A 17370-nucleotide genomic window follows, 5' to 3' on the forward strand; every position below is an offset into this window, starting at 1 on the left:
GACATGGATCATACACAGATTTAGGGATCAAACCTAAGGAATTAAATTTGACCCTTTACAGAAAAGGAAACCAGTGTAGCTTACTCAAACCTGCTGAGGCTGAGTCAATTTAGCCACATCCTCTAAGACGGGATGCAGTTTATTTGAAGTTGGAGGAGCAAAATATGTCATTGCAAAAGTCAAGCTTGGCAGAGATTAACGCATTTATAATCTAGACCTTATATTGTAGAGAGAACAGAGAAAGAATTCATTTCAAAACTTGCAGATAAAGAAGACAGGACTTAACAAATGAAGTAACCTGAGCTTCCAGATTTAAATGCTGATCGAATTTGACGCCAAGGGACAGATTTACAAGCCCCTTGCGCCACCGGTTCATCACGTTGCCTGACCCAGTGGTGGCGCAGCCTGCTGAGTGATATTTCCAAGCACAGGTAAAGTGCCCTGCGTGACTTAACCTGTGCTTGTAAATATCGCCCGTGTTCACGCAACACTTTGCGTGTTAGGGGCATGCCATGGGTGTTCCTGTGGGTGTTCCCACACAACACCCATGTCCACTGATGCATTTCCAGATTTACAACAAATCGTAAATCTGGAAATGCTTCATCTTGCTACGCCACCAGAGGGGTGGCGTAGCAAGATGCAACGAGGAGAAATTTTTAATTTCTCCTCGTTTTTCCTCTTTCAACGCGTCCTGCATTCTACAGCACATGGCCCCCCTCGCTCACGTCGCTCACCAGCATAATCTCAACATCATCTCCTACGCCGACGACACCCAGCTGATCCTCTCCCTCACCAAGGACCCGCACACCGCCAAAACCAACCTCCACGAGGGATTGATGGCCGTTGCCGAATGGATGAGGAACAGCAGACTGAACCTGAACTCGGACAAGACGGAGGTCCTCATCCTCAGATCCACACCCTCAGCCTGGGACTACTCCTGGTGGCCGACCACGCTAGGAACAGCACCGACACCCACTGACCACGCACGCAACCTGGGCATCATCCTTGACTCCTCCCTCTCCATGTCAAAACAGGTCAACGCCGTCGCCTCCTCCTGCTACAACACCCTGCGCTTGCTCTGCAGGATCTACGGGTGGATCCCCACCAAAACAGGAAAACAGTGACCCAGGCCCTCGACAGCAGCAGGCTGGACTACGGCAATGTACTCTACGCAGGTATCCCGGTCAAACACCTGCGACGACTGCAACGCATTCAAAATGCCTCCACCCGACTGATCCTCAACGTCCCTCGCCGAAACCACACCACCTCGCACCTGAGAGACCTACACTGGCTCCCCATCGAAAAGAGGATCACTTTCAAGCTACTCACCCACGCACACAAAGCCCTCCACAACACGGGCCCAGCCTCCCTCAACGTCCGACTCAATTTCTACACCCCAACCCGCCAGCTCCGCTCAGCCAGCCTCGCCCTCGCCGCTGTCCCCCGCATCCAACGAGCGACCACCGGCATCAGATCCTTCTCCTTCCTTGCCCTCCCCACCCACCTACAGCAGACCCAAGGCCTGCTCACCTTCAGAAGACTCCTCAAGACCTGGCTCTTCGAGCAGTAGCGGCACCCCCGTCCCTCAGCGCCTTGAGACCCTCATGGGTAAGTTTTGCGCTCTATAAATACAATTGATTGATTGATTGATTCCTGCACAAAAACAATCTCCCCATGACGCTGGCATCCTTGCGCCATGGTGCAAAAGTTCCTGCGCCGTCGCATGGCAGCAGTTTGTGTGCCAGTGCAGGGGTAAGCACAGAGATGCGACAAATTGTTGTAAATATGTCCCATCCCTGTGCTTCGAAACTAACGAAGCATGGTGCCGCAAGTCATTTTGCTGCGCTGCGTTAATTTCGAAGCACAGGGATGCAACATATTTACAACAATATGTCGCATCTCTGTGCTTCCAACTGCGCTGGTCCACAAACTGCTGCCATGCGCCGGTGCAGGCACCCTTGCAGCATGGTGCAAGGATACCTGCATCGTGGGAGATTGTTTTTGTGCAGGAAGGGGCACTTTACTGCAAAAAAACAATAAATTGAGGGGATTTCCTCTTCCAATATGTGCTGTAGAATGCAGGACGCATTGAAAGAGGAAAAACTAGAAGAAATTAAAACATTTCTCCTCGTTGCACCTCAATACGCCACCCTTCTGGTGGCGTAGCATTCTGGCGTATTTCCAGATTTATAATTTGTTGTAAATCTGGAAATGCATCAGTGGACATGGGTGTTGCGTGGAAACACCAACAGCAACCCCCATGTCACACCCCTAACACGCAAAGTGTTGCAAGAACAGGGGTGATATGTACAAGCACAGGTTAAGTCACGCACCGGTGGAGCAAGGCGCTTGTAAATCTGCCCCTAAGTCTTTTTGAAATTAGTTTAAGCTGTTTTGCTGACATTCAAGTCTGGATTTCCACCATCCAGCTGCAGAGACCAGAAGCAGTAATGTGATGGTCAATGGTGTCAAATGCGTCGACAGATCCAAAAGTGACCATGGTTGCGGGGACATTTTTATCTGCATGGAGCGGCAAGTTATCAATTGGTATATTGGTATGCATCTCTAGCCTAAGCTAATGACCATGTTTCCCCAATCCCAAGAACCTTGTCAACAATTCTGGATTAGTTAGAAAGCATTTAGAAGAGGAATAATGAAATGGTTCAAGGAGGGATAAAGACTACGGGGCATATTAACAAGGGCCTTATCTCCACTTTCTTGGCTTTAAAAGCCAAAAAAGCAGAGATAATCTTATCGCCCTATTTGTAAGCAAGTGCTAACATGCATTAACGCATGTTAGCAGCCATTTTACCGACGCCTCACTTTACATCTCTAATGAGATGCAAAGTGGGCGTCACTGGGCGTACTCCAGACGAACTACCTTGTAAATTATCGCAAAATGCACATCGCGATATTTACAAGGTGGCCCTCAGGATTTTAGCAGACGTTAATTTTTTGGCGAAAATCTCGAACTAACGTCTGCTAAAATCCTGACATACCTATTCATAACATAGGGGGTGGATTATGCTGATACGACCACAGGGTAATTTCAGCAAGGTTATCGCCGTTTTCCATGGAACATCACTAGAAAACCAGCGATGTTCCATGGAAAACACCGCTATCGCAGGAATAATTATCGCCATTGCGCTAGGCGTTCTTGATACAGCGCTACAATGGCAATAATTTCCTGCGATAAAAAATGTATCGCTAAACGCAGCCAGTGATAATTATTATGCCCCTTCTTCTGGCCCTGAGGCTCTAGATGGAATGAAATTGTTCTGTATGAGTTAGAAAAGTTGTGTCCCAATCTAATGTGGTTGAATCTAGAGCACACTCTTCAATATTAGCCTCAGACTTGTCAACGTTGGCAGACTTTCAACACTTGAGATGTAGATGTGTGGAAACATTAAGAGCAATGTGGTAACTTGCAGTGTTGCAAATTCAATTTTATAGCTAACACCCAACCCCTACCTCCCCTCAGGCAGGTTGATGACACCTTCACAAGATTCTTACTACATGCATATATGAGCTTCCTGAAAAAACTATAGTTATCAGGAAGTGAACTATTCTCAGATATCTATATTGTTTCAGAACTTAACATCGAAAGACATGAAGTTCACAAGTTAACTTACTATCGTAACCTAATCATGAACCCATGTGGTACTAACATTAGCTCAACTCCCACCATTTATCACTTGTGAAAGGTTGTAATGAGTTGTGAATATGTCATTTGTTAAGGAGTGAAGTGTAAACATTTGTATAATTCTGTAGCTAAATTGCTTGAGTGGCAATAAACTGAAATGGTAATTGTGACATTTGCTTGTGTATGTAATATCTATTTTGTGTGCCTGACTCTCAGAGCATAGTTGATCAGTCTTTTTGCTGTCTGGAGGTGTATTAGCTCATTATAGCATGCTGCTACTATAATAACAACTTCCTATTGTATTGTGGTGTTACACTTGAAAGTGTCAGATATTTAGACTGGATTTGTGTGTTTGCTGTTGTGGGTATGAGATGTTATTGTGTGTGATGGCATGCCCCTTAAGGACCAATATTGATAGTACTTTAGGTATTGCATTTCAGTCTTTGAAAATATTTGCTTCACCTACCCAAATGATTTTCCTTGCAGTTGGGATGGCCGGGACTCGAGTAGTCAGTAAAGATCATGACATGAGAAGATTAAAATGGCTGAGGTCCTGCTTTGTGTTCCTCTTGTTGGACAGCGTCTCTATCACGGTAAATAAGCAACTGGGCGGTTGCGGGACCAAGAGGGCCAGGGAGTGGTGCACTCCCTCCAGCATGAACCATAGACACAGTACTCCCTCGGGTATCAAGGATTCTACGCAACTTGCCCATGATGGAGCAAGGTGGCAAAACAAAATTTTGTGTACCCCTTGTAAAGTCGATGTTCCATAACGTTAACATTTACTAATGGTGTGTTGTGGTGAAATAATCAACAATAGTATAAGATGCACACAAATGCACACGTGGGAATACTAATTTTGCCTGCATGAAGCAATATAACTAACTAATTTGTATTGTTATTGTGATGTGAATTAATGCACAGCTTAAATATAAATAAACGCAGCATGAATGTGCTTATTGTACATGTTATTGTGCCAGAAAGTCGTCGGATATGTAAGTATGAAACGCATTTATGTGGCTTACTTGCTAGGTAATAACTAATGCGGAAACATTAGTACGGTGGGAGGTAAACAGAAGGGCTTTAGTACCATATTTAACATATATTTGTGTTTGTTTCTATGATAGTTCCAAAAGTGGCCGCTGAGGCCTAGTGAAAACATGGGTGCTCTGGTAAACTGCAAGCAAGTGCCGGACTGCACATGCGCACCCAAACCCTGCAAGTGAGAGTGAACTGCCTGTGCTCGGATGGGAAGTTCAAGGCTACTGTGCCCTGGAAGTCAGGTTGGTTGCCAAAACATGGACACTCGAGTGTTCTGAACGTGGGAAAGAAACGTGAAGTTACCAGTCAAGGAAGTGACTAGGCCAAAGACTGTCCTAAACAATACCCTTTGAGAGAATGAATTTGGAACTATCTATTCTTTGCTAAACTTTCAACTGACTTATAAAATAAATGACTATTTTCCCGAGCTCTAAATGAAATGATTATTCTGAATTAAAGTTCAAGATTTTACTGAATAAAGAATTAATTAATGCCTAAATGTCAGACATATTAAAAGTTTGCTTTTAATAAAATTAGGAAAATTGAATATTAAAGCTGGTCTTGTAATTTTTCCTACGCCTGATTTTCTTTCTAGCAGATCCATTGCCACTATGGTGGTGTGTCTGAATAAAATTCATTGTTTGTCAAAACCATGGTAAATTGCTTAAACTATAGATGTAAATAAATGACTAGTTAAAAAGGTTTAGACACTCCGCCAATGTTACAGCATTACTCCTGTGTATTTCACCAATCCCTGCAGTCGAATTAAATTAGAAGAGAAAGTGTGCAGTGTTATGGGCCCCACTGGAGAATAAATGTGTGTCCAGAGGTTTCAGGGAAATGGTGATGCTGATTTAGAATTTATTTTTGGAGTTCCGCTGTAGCACCCCCTCACTTTGTCCAAGGCAAGGGGAGCTTCAAGAAAAGAGCCATATGTACAGGTAATGGTTACCATTCATCTGTGGCTTTTGGAATACGGCAGGACATTGAGGAGTGTCAACTGGTACCTACTCCTGGAACCTCTTTCAAAATGAGAATAAGGTTCAGGAGTGAATGCCAGCAGATTAGCTTCTTTGTGGCCCAAAGAATGCTGCAGACGATAGAACAGAGGATCACCGGTTACTTGCCCCATATCCTTTTTGTAAACAGGGGACATGGGCAAGTGGCAGTTCCTAAGCTCCTCCTTGGCCTGCAGCATTGTATTTGCAACTAAGGAGTGGTAAAGTGCATTTCTTTTTAGCCTCACTCACCCCTGGGCAAAGAGGGAGGGGATCGAGGCGGCATTGTGGGGGTGTTTAGGTTAATTTGCCAGTCTTTAGGTAAGTCAGTAGGAATATGGGAGCACAAACTAACCACAATCTTAAGTAAGGCAGGGGTAGTGATTATAAAAAAAAACGAACTCTTGGGCAAGATATAGGTAGTAAGTGTCAAACAACCACAACTCTTAGACAAGTCAGAGCAGGTATTTTAAAAGTATTACCCCTGTGCGCCCCATATGGGTTTCTTATAAATTAATTTAAACATGTTTTAATTCTCACCTATGTATATGAACATCAGGAGATATTTTAAATATATAATTCAGCACAGGGTCTGTGGGGTATTCAAGAACCAATCCATTAATATCCAGACTTAAATTAACAAGCCTCTCACAGTGTTCATGAATATCAGGAGATATTTAAAAAAAAGTGTTCTGAGTGGGGGTTTAATAATCTACCTATCCCCCATACTTTTATCAGCATCTACTCCACTTACCATTGTCACAACCACAACTATTTCCCACATCACCATTACCATCACTATTACCAGTACCACCAAGTCCAGCAATACCCCATCACTATTACCACCACTGCCTCAACTACATTACCATTACAATCGAAAACACCACATTACAACAACCAGCACAGTTTTTAACACCATTCCTACCACCATTGGAACTCCAACACCACTACCACCATTACCACCATTAGAACCACCATTACCCACAACCCCATTAGCATTAATACCATAACCACAACCACAGCCATTACCAGCGGCATTGACGCAATTACTACACCACCATCAACATAAACATTACCATAATTACCAACACTGGCACAATTGTCACCAATAACACCAGCACCAATACCTGAACCAAAACCATTACCTCTACCACCATAACCATCATGGCTACCACCACTTTTATAATCCCCATTATCACCACAACTATTAGCAGCGCTGGCTCCATTACCACCAGAACCATGACATTTGCCACTAACACTAGATTAACCACAAACACTATTGCACCACTATCATTATTGCTCCCAGGATCACTACCACAATTGTTACCACTATTATCTCCATTGTCATTACTATCAGAACTAACACCTTTTCACCACTAACATTATTCCTAATTATTACCATTAACACCACCACGACACACAGTATCATCTGCAAACACACCCACTATCATATGTTGACACAACTAACAAAATATACCAACTCGCTAACCGTTATGAGTCCAGACCACTAACATTTTATGTCAAAACACCCATCATCATATGCCCAAACAACCAACATAAGAAATATGTTACTTACCTGTAACTGTAGTTCTCCAGTATTGGAATCTTTCATAGATTCACATGCTTGAATCATTCCCTGTCATTGAGATGGGAGCCCCCGGTTCATTTATAAAACTAATGACATAGAAGTTAAAGGCCTAAGGCCTCATTATTTAGTAACTTATCCAAGTCCTTATTTAAAATGGACCAAACTTAAGAAACAACCAATCAGCTGATACCACTCCTTTAGTACCTTCCTGAAAGGAGCTCCAGTCCGTCAGACTTTCTCAAGCACCGTGTGCACAAAAGAAGTAACTGAGACGTAAGGATTAGTCCTTCCACAGGAGGTGGGTGGGTCGCATGTCAATCTATGAAAGATTCCAATACTGGAGAACTACAGATGTGCATCAGAATGGATGGTGGGAAGAAAGGAAGGCTCACCCTTATTGAAACAGTTGCCTCAGCACTGCTTGTCCCACAGGAGCATCTTTCATCGTCTTAGAGGCCAAGAAATAATGCTTAGTGAATGTATGTGGCGTCTTCCAGGTTGCTGCTCTATAAATGTCTAATAGGGACACACCAGCAAACAACACCATAGATGTAGCTACTGCTCTAGTAGAATGAGCATGAACTTTTGATAACAGGGGTTGACCTGCTTGTTGGTGACAGAAGAGAAGTGCACTAGCAATCCATCTTGAGATGCTTTGTTTTGTTAAAGGGAAGCCTTTGCAAGGCGCGCTATAAGCTACAAACAATTGATTGGTTTTGCAAAGGATTTGGTCCTATTCAGATAAAACCTTAGGCAGCGTTTTAAGTCCAAGTAATGCAGAGCTCATTCAGCTGCCGTCTGAATATTTGGAAAGAAAGATTTCACCCCAATTGGTTTGTTAAGATGAAAATCCGAAAGGACTTTAGGGATAAGCTTCGGACTGGTCCATAGGATCACCCTATCGTGTTTGAACTGTGGAAAGGAATCATGTATGGTGAAAGCTTGAAGTTCCGTAACTTGTCTTGTGGATGTAAGGGCCAGAAGGAGTGCGATCTTCCATGAAAGGAACTTCATGTCAGTTCTGTGTATTGATTCAAAAGGGTGCTTCATAAGTTGAGCAAGCACCATGTTGAGTTGCCACGTCGGAGGAGGAGATCTCACAGGCAGAAAGGTCCTGATGAGTTCTTTCACAAACTGTTTTATCAATCTGTTAGACCATAAGTATGGGCTCTCAGATGATCTCCAGAAACGGAAGATAGCCGCTAAGTGTACTTTAATCGAAGCATGAGCTAAACCCAAATGTGCTGGATGTAGGAGATACAGTAAAACTTCCTCTGGGGATGAATCGAGGGGATGCACCTGAGCCGATCTACACCAAATACAGAATCTCTTCCATTTTAAAGAATACGTTTCGTTGGTACTGTCCGCTCAAGCACGAGACGCGATTTGTCTGCACTCCTGTGGAATGTTTAGGTGTCGAAATTCCTGGAACTCAGAAGCCAAACAGATAGTCTCAGGGAACCTGGGTACCTGGTTCATTGTGAGAAGACACGGAATCGGATTCAGGAAAATCAGTTGTTGCAGGGACAGGAGATGGAGTTCTGTGTATGCCTGGGCGTAGTTTGCATAGTTTTGCTATGTGGAACTTTGCGAGGCTACAAAAAAACTCTGCGAAGTTCTGCAAGTGGCGGAGTATAGTGCGAACTGCTGTTCACGCTGGTCTTTCTGCAGCTCATGTAGAAATTCTACCCAAGCGGCAACTCGCGCTTGCAAACTTACCGTTCGCAAAGGAGAGTGGGGAAAAAACTCCACTGCACTACGCGAAGCGGGGTTTTCTTTCACTCTGCGAGCTCCGTAGAGTGCGGAGTGCAGAAAACTCAGCTAACTCCACGAACGGAGTGGAGTTCAATGCCCAGGCCTAGTTCTGTGAGCCAAGGTTGGCGAGGCCACGCTGGTGCTATTATTATTACTTTGCAGGGTTCCGCCTTGATCCTCTTCAGCACCCTGGGAAGGAGAGGAATTTGAGAAAAAGCATAGGCAAATATGCCGGACCATGCTACTTAAAAAGCATTCCCCCAAGTTCCCTGTTATGGATGCCAGCTAGCAAAGTATTGGCATTTGGCGTTGTCGCAAGTGACGAGCATGTCCATAATTGGTTTACCAAACTGGGAGAAGATTCGGTCGAGAGTACTTTAATCCAATTCCCATTCATGGCATGTTGTTTGCAATCTGCTCAGCGAGTCCACTATGCGGTTTTGTTTCCCCAGCACGTACTCCGCTGTCAAGGAGATTTTATGTTGAATTGTCCAGTTCCAAATCAGTTGAGCTTCTTGGAAGAGAGTGAAAGATCTAGTTCCTCCTTGCTTGTCTAGATAGTGCATTGTCATAGTATTGCTTGTTCTGACAAGCACTGGAGAATCCTTTATTCTTGGTAGGAAAGCTTGCAGAGTTAGAAACACCACTCTTAGTTCCAGGAGATATATGTGTAGGCTCAGTTGAGATAGAGGCCACTTGCCACTGATCGGAAGCTCCTGAAGGAAAGCTCCCAACCTTTTGAAGAAGCATCCTTTGGTATTACCAGAGGAGAGGCTTGCGGTGGGAATGGTAACCTTCAAGATAGATGATGAGGCTGACTCCACCAGGACAGTGAGGCGATCATTTGAGGGGTCTCCTGGATTAGGTCATCGAATGTTCTGTTGACTTGCACCCATTGGGTGTTCAGAGCTTCCTGAAGAGGATGCATGTGTAGTCAGTAATGAGGAATCAGAAGGATACAGGAGGACATCATGTCCAGTAGAGATTTGTATAGGCGTAAAGAAAGATACTTTCTGTATGCAGTTTGCCAAGGTCAGAAGTCTGTGTTGTCTTTCCAATGTGGGATAATCCTTTCTTAGAGTAGTATACAGTATGGCTCCTAGGAATGTTAGTCATTGAGAAGGTTGTGGAACTGATTTCTCCGTGTTGAGAGTATGACCCAGCTGGCTGAAAAGACATAGATAGGACTTGGAAATCGCTTTTATGGTGCTGGAAGTAGGAGCCTTGACTAGTCAGTCGTCGAGGTAGGGAAAGACTTGGTGGTGATGTCTCCTGAGATATGTAGCCACTGGCACTAGACATTTTGTAAAAATGCGAGGAGCTGATTTGAGCCCAAAGGGCAGCACTTGGAACTGGTAATGCCTGCCAGCTACTGAGAATCTGAGAAACGTCTTGTGTTTCTTGTGTATGGATATGTGGAAAAATGCATCTTGAAGGTCTGGGAATGCCATGTTGTTGTTTCCATTGAGAAGCTGTAAGACTTCCTGAGTGGTGATCATGTGAAATGACTGTTTCTTGAGGAATTTGTTTAGGTTTCTCAAATTTGAAATTGGTCTCCACTTTTTTGCCGGGAATAAAAACCTTTTCCCTTTGATGAAAAGGAACATATACTATTGCTCCTTTTTGAATCATGAAAATGATTTCTAACTTCAAGAGGTGCAAATACTTGTGAGTCAGTGGCTGAGGAGGGTTCGGATGGGGTGTCTGTATGTATTCCAGGGAGTGGCTGTATTGTATCAGGTCTAAGACACAACAATCCATTGTAATTTGTCTCCAAATTTTTAGAAAGTTGGAAATTCCTCCTCCTTTCTTGGTCGGCGATGGAGAAACAGTAACCAGCAGTAGTGGGAGGTCATTGACGTTGGGTAGGCTCTTTCTGTCATCCTGTTTTCCCCCGAAAGGAAGACTTGTTATAGGTAGATCCAGGTTGTTGCCTCTGGGCAAACTGTGTTCTGTATTGTTGGTTTGAAGAGGTATAGTTTAGATACCAGTCCTGTTGGAAGCCTCCACAGTAGGATGGTTGACCTTTGCCTCGACCACTCCAACAAGCATCCTTTTTGTATTGGAAGGTCCCAAAAGCTTTAGCCGTGTACATGTCTATTTTGACTCCCTGGAGGGCTTCATCGATATGCTTTCCAAACAATTCCTCTCCGTCGTAAGGCATGTCTAAAAATTTAGTTAGAACCTCTAACCTGAATGTTGTGCCCTTTAGCCATCCCTGGCGCATCGAGACTGCAGCCCCAGCCAGTGACAGAAACCAATGGAGACAATGTCCATCGCACAATCGATTATCTCTGAAGCGGAGCGTTCACTCTCCAGCAGAATCTTTTTTGCCTCATCTTTAATGTCTGATGGGAGACTGTTGATATAAGGAGCGATATCCGACCAAATTTGTCTGTTGTCACGGTCCAACAAAGTTAAGGAATTAGACGCTATAAGTGTTAACACAGACATAGTTGAAAAACGTTTTCCAATGTTGTCTAGTCTCCAACTCTCCTTGACTGAAGGCACTGATAACGGAGCTGATGGGTTCTTTGACCTGTGCTGAGCAGCCTGAGAAATCACTGAATCAGGCCTTGCATGACCCGTGAGGTAGGCATGTGCGCCGTCAGGGGCTTTATATTTCTTGTCAAGTCTTAGTAAGACTTGTGGCACTGTTGCTGGATTCGGCATTATTTCGACTCCTTGTTCCCAGATATAGTCAATAATTGGCATTGATCTGATCAATTTCTTAAAGGGTTCCTTGAAATCATAAAGAAAACAAGTCCTGTTGGTGAACAAGCATCGGAAGCTCGAAACGCCTGGCTGCTTTCTCTAAGAGGTTATGAAATCCCCCAATGTCCTCTGGAGGCAAGTCAGTTTGTGACAGAGATGGTGACGCTGGTGGTAGGATAATATAATCATCCCATTTGTCTTGCTGTTTTTGTACATCTTGTATTTCCTCTTCCTCCTGCTGATCCTCTTCATTCGTAGACAGAAGCTGTTGTTTAGGCACTTGAGGCAGAGGAGGAGGTGGGGGCGGACTTTGTACCGCAGGTAGTGGTGGAGGTGCCGGTGCAGGAGACTGTTTTGAGGGACGAGATCTATTTTTATAATCCGCCAACATGAATTGTAAGTCTGTAATAAGGGTGGAAGGTAGGCATACCATTTCTGGTTGCAATTGCTGTTGACATCATTGGTCAAGATAGCAAAATTGCTGGTCATAATATTCTTTATCATCAGAGTCTTCTTGATATTTTACAATCAGCTCTGAAGGGCTTTGCGCAACTACAAGCAGGCTGTCCTTGTCAGAATCAATTTCATCATCCAAAACATAACCTGGTAACAAAGACTGGACTCTAACTTGGTGAAGTCAGTGAAGGTGTCAGCTTCTCCTGCTGAAATGCTGGTTGAAAACACAATTTTCCTGTTCTAGACAATGGAGTTTTCGACGCCGTAGACCTTGCCGGAATACACATCTTCGACAAAGAGTCGTCGCGAAAGATGACAGTTACATCCCTGTCGCAAATTGGCATGGATGACAAAACTGCAGTCGACAATGCATCCCCCGTCGATGAAACCGTTGATGAAGTAATGGGGGATTCATCAACAAGAGAGTAGTCAACTGTAGACTCGCCGTCGATGCAGGAAGCGCCGTCCATTAAGAACTTGCCATCATCCTTGTCATCTGGACCTCTGTTGTCGGAGCCTTCAGCGACGATGACGACTTAAAGACTTTAGTAATCTTTACCGTTGACAATATCTGTACCATTGACTTGTCAACGAAGACGTTGTCAACTATCAAATTGGCGCTGATGAAACCATAACAGTGGCGACAGTGGTCGTCAATGATGTTACTTCTATGACACCCAATGGAGATTTCGTTGTTGTCAGAGCTGCTGTCAATGAGCTGTCCATCAAAGGGGCTGAGGTAGGCTTCTTAAAAGCATGTTTGATCTTCGCAGGAGGAATAGAAGGGTCTGAAGCTGATTTCTTAAGAGGTATTTTGACAGAAAATGAACTCTGATGAGGGGGAGACAATTTGGAAAGTAAATCCTGCTTTTTAGTATCCTCTGAAGACTTTTTGTGCGTCTTCTTTGGAGGTTGCTGTGAGGAATGACATGGAGAGTGATCCAGTGGTCTTTTTTGAGGTGCCTTGGAAGAGGACCTTGAGGAACTGTCATTCTCCTCAGAAAAAACAAGGTCATCTCTATCTTTAAACCTCTGTCACCATATTAAAGCCTCCCCTCACGATCTTTTAAAGTTTTTCATGAAAAGGTACAACATACCTTACAGTCCTTTGGGTTATGCTCTGGATAGTAGCAATAAATGCAGTCTTTATAGAGGTCATTGATATGCATCCACTTCTTCCTGCAGATGGCACAGGGCCTGAAAATACCTATTTTAGGTGTGTCTAACACAAAGAAGTCAGTTATTTCACCTAGGAACAGATAATAGAACCTGTAAAATACGTTTAGAAAAAGAAAAAATCTGAAGACAAGGTGATTACAAAAGTTGTGAGCCAAAAATTGAGCAGAGCTCGGTGGATACTCCCAAGCACGACCTGTGGTAGAAAATCTGAGGGACTGGAGCTCCTTTCAGGAAGGTTCTAAAGGGGTGGTATCAGCTGATTGGTTGTTTATTAAGTCTGGTCCTTTTTTAAAAAAGAACTTGGATATGTTACTAAATAATGAGGCTTGAGGCCTTTAACTTGTATGTCTATAGTGACATTACTTTTGAAAATGTACCGGGTACTCCCCATTCACATACTACTGCACAACCACAACTTATGCCCAATCAACATCATAAGCCAACACACCCAACATCATACAACATCAAACCTACCATCTTGCATCAACACAACAAACATTATATTCTAATGCAAGCACCCTCACAAACTAACACACAACATCAAATGGCAAGACATCCACCATCACATACCCACATTGGTAATATCATATGCAAACATCCACACCATGATGTACCAGCTTAGGTTCGAAAGCCAACATCCAAACAACAAGATCCCAAGAGCAACATTCAAAAAATTAAACATCATAGAAGCAACCAAAGTGAAACATCAATACACTTGTTGTCATACTGTACATCAAAAAAATGTCAACACACCTATCATCATACACCAACACAACAACCGTGCCAACACATCCACTAACATAAGCCAACATAACCATCATTATTTCCACACAAATCAAATCACACACAATACATCCACCAACATATCCAATATCTTCTATCCACACAATCAATATGATACGACAAACTCAAACAAATGAATAGTAATACAATCTCATAAAACACCCAACGTTGAAAGGTAATTAAGGTTGACTAATATTTTAATAGAGGCTTGGCCACAGAAACTGAAATATTTATGAAGTGTGCCCATTAAAATGCTAACTACACCAGCAAACGCTTATGAAATTTACAGGTTAAAGTTATACCTTCAGACTTGGTAAAATCTACTTAGTAGATTTTTTTAGACATGTGCATTATAGTAAGTGGTCAAACAGAAGTGTAAAGATTTAGCAATTAATCAGTTAGTCGCAAATCATCTGATTGACTGGCTGTGTGCTGAAAAATGCTCCTACATTGACCATTTTGTGCTGTGGACATCATATGCTGCATTACATAAAAATAAATTGGGGAGGGTGTTTAGCGGGAAGGATGTGCATCCCCTGACCACGTGAAGGATGATGAAGTTGACAGAAGGGCAAATCTTGACCTTAAAAATAAAGTAAAATGTTTATTTTCACCATAGGATTTATGGATCTGGATGAAATCACCACTGAGATGAAATTGATAGTCACAGCTGCTATGTTTTGATAAGCATGATCCATGATGATTAATGATTTATTTGGAGCTGCACAAATAAAACTATGAAGGCTTAAATCACTTACCCCTGACCCTAGGATCAAGATCAAGAACAAGATCAGATAATGGCCTCAAAACAATGCAACAGGTCTCACATTTACGAGAGTTTGAGCTATTGATCACACACAAGGGGTATATAGAGTACACAACTACAACAAAGGAAAATTCTCCAATTTGAAAAAACTGCCCTCACTCACATACCGAGGTATGTGACATGCTTCATCATAGGGCCTGCTACAAACGCCCTGGTGTAGCCACATCCAGGGCGGAGCATTAGGGAAGGGGAAAAAGTAATAAATTCCACACTATGAGACGTACAACACAATCGGTCAATACGTACAACGAATAAAATACATGAGTGATAGAACGTGCAGTGAACACCTGGTGGATAAGCTGATAGTGCGACAAAAAAGTGCAGTAAGGATGTGTTTAAAACTGATTAAGGGTGCCAATAGAAATAATTACTTTATTGAACCCAATTTGATACCCTTATCAGGATTAAAAAGTATGAAAACGATGGGGAAATGTCTTATTGAGAAAATAAGGTTCCTCAAGACTACCCTCCTACCACTGCTGAAGTCAACATGTTTCGACCGCTTCAATTGTGCCTCGAAAGGTCACTTCGGTCTTCCTCAGGACTGTCGCGATCAAATCCACTCGTTACCCATGCCGTAGTTCGGTTACAGGGTCTCCCGAATGGAGTAGATCTGGCAGATCCGTACTTCTCCGGGTCTTCCGATCATTCAGTGGAGATTAAGTCCCCAAACATAAGAATGCCAGCTGATAGACAGGGTTTAATATCATCCAAGGCCGTTATCTCTCCTTTTTTGAAGGAGAAGACCAGGTCTGTATCATCTGCATATAATACTATCTTGGCTCCAAAGGATTCAACCAGTGGCACCAAAGAGGCCATATCGATGTTAATCACCGTGGGGCTAAGGGTTGAACCCTGAGGCACTTCTACAGAGACACAGCTATTGCCAGATGAGAAAGGGGGCAACCAGACTTCCTCGCCTCAGTCTTCCAGAAAAGATGTTATCCATTTCCATGCAGTGTCTCTGATGCCTATATCATGAAGACGAGAAAGCAGCATGGAATAAGGGACCGTATCAAAACCTGCTGACAGATCTAACAATACCAGGACTGCTTTCCCACCTGCATCTAGAGTGCTTTTGATCCATTCAGAGATTTCTAGTCGAGCTGTGTCTGTGCTATTTTTTGGCCTAATACTCAATTGACTGGAGTGAAGTAGTCCATCAGATTCAATATAACTAGACACCTGCTGATTAACAAATGTTTCCACCAGTTTTGATGATGCTGACGGAAGCGAAATAGGACTATAACTACTCGTGACATTGGGATAAGAGTTAGTTTTTTTAAGAAGTGGCAGAATTTTAGCCTGTTTCCAGCACATGGGGACAATTCCATATGCTAGAGACATATTAAGCATGGAATTCAAGACAAGATTGATGGTGTCCACACCAAGAGCAAGGAGAAACATGAGACAGGGATCAGAGGGGGAGCCGGATCTTGACCAGTTCCAATGCATGCATTTTATGAGCTGCTGGCAAAATTATATTTTGCCTTGCCATTTGAGCACTTTCATTCCTCTCTCAACAACATGTAGTTTGAGCCCATTTGTTTCAATCTGGTGGCCTCATGTGGATCCTTGTTGCTGTAAGGCGAAAGATGTCTGGAGTGCCTTATCGTTGCATTCGCTTTTTTCACCACCTGTTATACCCTCCTTGAAGCTGATGCGCTCTAGAAATTCCAAAGATAGTGTTTCCTCACCCTGACAAACGTGTACCTGCAGGCCTACGGAGCACATTTGTCACCATGGTTGTCTTCCAGACCCATTTTACTCTTTCCATACAAAATAAACATCTGTTATTCAACACCATGATACCCTTGGGTGAACGTGTGCCTTACAAATAGATATGTTACGTTATGTTATTATGCTATGTGTCCTTGATGTTACAATAAAATTGCTGTCAAACCCCAATTGCCACTTTTCATTCTAAAATGTTTTGTGGTATCTAGATAAAAATAAATTGTCATTTGGCATCAACTACTCTCCGGGCTTTCCATTCTTTCCATTATTTATCTCATGGAAATGTTGTAAGTTTCTTAGGTGGTCAGGTCCTATCAGGTACTGAATATCTGCACTTCTTATATTCCGATGGGATTGAACTGCACTTCTCAACAATCATGATACAATATTTGCGAGAGTACTGAGTCATCTCAGAAGTGGACAGCTGGCATTGGGACAGTGAGAATCCACTTTTATATATCTCCGGTTCCATCTGGTTGTATTGTGTTTGTTGTTTCCTGCCTCTTCAGCTTCTCTTTTGGATCTAAGAATTTGAGCTTGACCATAGTAAAAGATGCAGATCTAAAGAGTACAAAAAATTATCTAAGCTCACCACTGGTTGTGAATACTTGGAAAGCGGTAGTTTGGAAGTTCACTTAGCGTTCCCTAA

The sequence above is a fragment of the Lissotriton helveticus genome, chromosome 12, assembly GCF_964261635.1.
Source record: "Lissotriton helveticus chromosome 12, aLisHel1.1, whole genome shotgun sequence".
In the NCBI taxonomy this organism is placed as follows: Eukaryota; Metazoa; Chordata; class Amphibia; order Caudata; family Salamandridae; genus Lissotriton; species Lissotriton helveticus.